The 4,313-nt window shown below is 59.0% G+C and overlaps 1 pseudogene; it reads left to right on the top strand.

Moving 5' to 3' along the window:
• The first annotated feature begins 1,890 nt into the window (after window positions 1-1,890).
• Window positions 1,891-3,251, top strand: LOC146724483 (uncharacterized; annotated as a pseudogene).
• The last annotated feature ends 1,062 nt before the right edge of the window (window positions 3,252-4,313 follow it).

Consider the following 4,313-nt stretch of genomic DNA (forward strand, 5'->3'; position numbering starts at 1 on the left):
CGGGGGCCCTAGAGGGATTCAACCTCGAAGGTCTTGGCGTGTCGCTGCCACGGATCCAGTTTTCCTTTGGCGTCTAAAGACCTTTGCTCTGGGATCCTATAACACCTCAAGGTGAAACAGGATTTCCGTAGAGACTGGCCCTGCGCCCGGATTGGACCAGCTGACGTAGCCGAGGAATGTGGACGCTGTTTCCTGCATTCTTCGTGCGTTCTGTTCAATCTGCTCTCCTGACAGAGACGATCCCCTCATCAATCGCCACAACCAGAACGGTATTCCTTGAGAAGGGGGGTAATGTCCCTCGGCCAGGTCCGACGGAGTACCGATCTCAGCATAGACCGTTATAATAAGACACTTCCAACAAGATATTGGCAACATATATTGGCAGCCCCCTCGACATCTCTTCGACAGGCGCCAAAAGGGTTCCGGCCGTGGACGGTGTATGTGAGAACTTTCCCCCCATAGAACGAAGGACTGGATCCACCAGCGAAATGAAAAAAAAAGTCTCATCCACCACCAGGCAAAATAGCACCGGGTGACAGTGGATCCCCCTCCTGACGCCTCTGCCCGCTTTAGAGAGCTCTGACCTGACACCGCGCATTCATTCAAACACCGTGCTGCTGTTCGCATAAATGCGCCCGATATAATCGATAAGGTCCGTGAGGCAAGCCCAAGCCAGCCAAGGAATTAGTGATCGCCCCATGGCTGACACTATCAAAGGCCTTCGCGAACGTCCAGCGAAGCAACGTGTAGTTCTCGACGACGAGGACCTGGCGTCCATTAAGGCAAGGACGCAAGGACGGCGACATTTTCGCCGCACCCATCGTCGAAAACAGCGCTGCCGAAGATCTACAAGCTTGGACTCGCGAAGCCTCGGGGGCCAAGATTTATGCAGATGCCTCACAGCCACGGAGGTTAATGGAGATTGGACGTAAATCGCCCGGAAAGAAGCACACTCGCCCTTCTTGGGTATGAAACACTGTTCGACTCACCCAGCAATGGAGAATGGTAATCCTCGCAAATTGCAGCATCACGATGTTGAAGAGGAGAGCTTTGATGGACGCTGGCAATCGTCTCTCCATAAGCGTACGCTAATGCCCGTCCAATCCGGGATCCTGAGTTGAGGTGCAGTTGATTGCTGGCCACCTCCTCGCAGGAGAATCGGTGCCCACGTGCCCCCAGCTCAGCGCTTTTGGATGGAACTCGCGGAGCCGAGCGACAGGCACGGAAGCCTGCGCAACAAACGGGCCCCATGTCCTCAGGACATCGCGCACATCCGTAACCAACGCCAGTGCATGGTAGGAAGGCCCCCTCCAAGATCTCCTTGGACAACACGGCACATGTTCTAGCGTGAAGAGGCGCTGCACGCGCTCATACTCCGCCCAGTCGTCGCTCTTTCTTGGCCTCGGATTGGCAGCAAAGCGCGCATAGGCGGTCGCAAACGAGAAACAGTCTGAGGAAATTTTACGGGCCAGTGATCACGGCCCTACGGGCTCAACACTACACTCTACCCGCTTGTGCTCTCCGCACGTCCTAACCCAATCTGAGTCCAACGTCTCACCTCCATCCCTGGATGGCTCCATCCAGACTGGGACGAATGCTGGCTCGAATAGTCGCCGCCGCCGCAAATTGCCATACGCAATCTGGCCCCGCCGTAGAAGATGGTGAAAGCGGAGGCGAGAAGCCTGTGCCCCACGCGGAAGATGGCTGACGCTTTGAGGGGAGGCCGAAGGACTGATCCATCCATCGAAAGAAAAAACTATCTCCCGACTGCGACAGATCCTCCAGGCGGCGGCGGTACCCCCAACAATGCTTTCGTTACCCCACCTTTTTTTTGTCTTCCGCATACCCTTGATACATCAAGGGTAGCGGGTTCGGAACAACGGTGATCAGATGTTGGTTGATAAACCGAACGCCCTCGATAAACCGCAAGGCCTCTTCACTTCGTCCATCATGCGCTGTTTGCTTCGCGCTCTCCACTGCGCTTCAACACCCTCTTCGACGTTAATTTCCCTAATTTCCAATTTCCTCTTTGTATATGGCCTCGTGCGCCCGTACGGCGATGAAGACCCGAGTCCCGTTCTTGGTTCTGAACCGCGATTGCAGATGAGGGCACGGTACGGCAGCATGCGGGTATAAGGGGCAGGGGACAATCCGAAGCGTTTGCGACGGACGAGCCGCAGCGGGAGTCCTTTCGTCGAAGGACCAGTGCTGGTTCAGGAAGGAGGACGAAATCCGACAGAGACCGGCTGGCCCGAGGCCCTGGCCGCCAGGGAGCATATCCTTTTTCCTTTTGAAGTGCCTATCTTATGTCGGCTCGAGGGGCTGGCACAACCCCACCGAACAAGCGAGGCGCAAGCGCCCCGCCAATCCAGAGTCCCCGGTGCCGCCCGGTCGAAAATTTTCGCCAGCGTTGCCCGACTCTCACCACAGGAGGTGGGGATGGCACAATGTGATCCGCCGCCGGTCGCCCTGACGGAGTCCTTGAAGAGAGCCATAGTTTCTACTCCCCGCCGGTTACCCCCCTGCGCTTGCCTTGATTTCTTCACGTGTGACATTCAGAGCACTGGGCAGAAATCAACTTGCCGTCAACCACCCGCGAGGGCCATCGCAATGCTTTGTTTTTTAATTAGCAGTCGGATTTCCCTATCCGCTTCAGTTCTGAGCTTAGCGTTGAATGGCGAGCCGAAGAGGACGAACCACGACGGCTGGGCCGCCACGGAAGCCTCGCATCAAGTGAAGATCGCGGGAGGGCCAAGGCACGGGACCGAGTCTGATCCCGGGAACCCGGGCGCGAGAACGCCGAACCGTTCATCACCGTTTCACACCTATCCCGGCCCGCAATTTCAGCCAGAACCCTCTTCCCGACCCAATCCCACACGACCCCGCTCCTCAGAGCCCATCCTTATTCCGGAGTTACGGATCCAATTTGTTGGCCGACTTCCCTTACCTACATTATTCTAATCGTACTGAGGCTCTTTACCACCTTGGAGCCCTGCTGCGTATATGGGTAACGAACCGGCGGCGACAACCTCCACGTGCCCTCTCCTGGAATTTTTAAGGTCCGAGGGGAGATCGTACACCGCGCAACTGCGGTGCTCTTCGCGTTCCAAACACTATCTCCCTGCTAGAGGTTTCCAGGGAACTCGAACGCTTATACAGAAAAGAAAACTCTTCCCGGATCTCTCCCGAACGCGCGTTCTAGGAGGTCATTTGTGGGTTACCCCGACGAACACTCTTACGAGGGCCCGATTGTAAATGCGGTTCCGCTGCCCCGGGTTCCGGAATAAACTCGGATTCCCTTTTTCGCCGACGGGCATGGTGTCTTTCGATAATATTTTTTATTATTTCTCGACACTCGAGTATAGTTGTACTCACCCGTCATTACATAGGATTTTCTCCAGGCTTAGGATCGACTGACATCGTGTGCAACGTCCTGTTCACACGAAACCGCTTCTCTTCTTGCCCTTCAGGTCCCCTCCATGTCCTCGCGGAGTATTTGCTACTCCAACCAATATCTGGCAACCGAAGCGGCTTCAGGGATGCTCGGCCCAGACCTTCTGCGCTCACACGCGCGACCCCTCCACTCGTCAGGGCTTTCTTGACGACTCAGGTGGAAAAAAAGAAAGATTAACGCCCGCTCCCGGTTGCGCCTGACTTGCCGCTGACGGCATAGTATAGGCTCGACTCTTCAGGGCCATCCTTATTCCGGAGTTTCGGGTCCAATTTGTTGGGCCCACTTCCCTTACCCAATTATTTTAAACGTATGAGGCTCTTTAAACCGGAGCCCTGCTGCGATATGGGTAAAGAACCGGCGGGACAACCTCCACGTGCCCTCCCTGGAATTTTTTGGTCCGAGGGGAGATCGACCCGCGCAACTGCGGGCTCTTTCGCGTTCCCAAAAACCCATTTTCCCTGCTAAGGGTTTTCCCGGAAATCGAACGCTTTAAAAGAAAAGAAAAATTTTTCCCGGATCTCCCCCCCCCCCCCCCCCCCCCCCCCCCCCCCCCCCCCCCCCCCCCCCCCCCCCCCCCCCCCCCCCCCCCCCCCCCCCCCCCCCCCCCCCCCCCCCCCCCCCCCCCCCCCCCCCCCCCCCCCCCCCCCCCCCCCCCCCCCCCCCCCCCCCCCCCCCCCCCCCCCCCCCCCCCCCCCCCCCCCCCCCCCCCCCCCCCCCCCCCCCCCCCCCCCCCCCCCCCCCCCCCCCCCCCCCCCCCCCCCCCCCCCCCCCCCCCCCCCCCCCCCCCCCCCCCCCCCCCCCCCCCCCCCCCCCCCCCCCCCCCCCCCCCCCCCCCCCCCCCCCCCCCCCCCCCCCCCCC

Source organism: Nylanderia fulva, unplaced genomic scaffold, assembly GCF_048542155.1.
Source record: "Nylanderia fulva isolate GAGA-0341 unplaced genomic scaffold, ASM4854215v1 Scaffold1299, whole genome shotgun sequence".
Taxonomy (NCBI): Eukaryota; Metazoa; Arthropoda; class Insecta; order Hymenoptera; family Formicidae; genus Nylanderia; species Nylanderia fulva.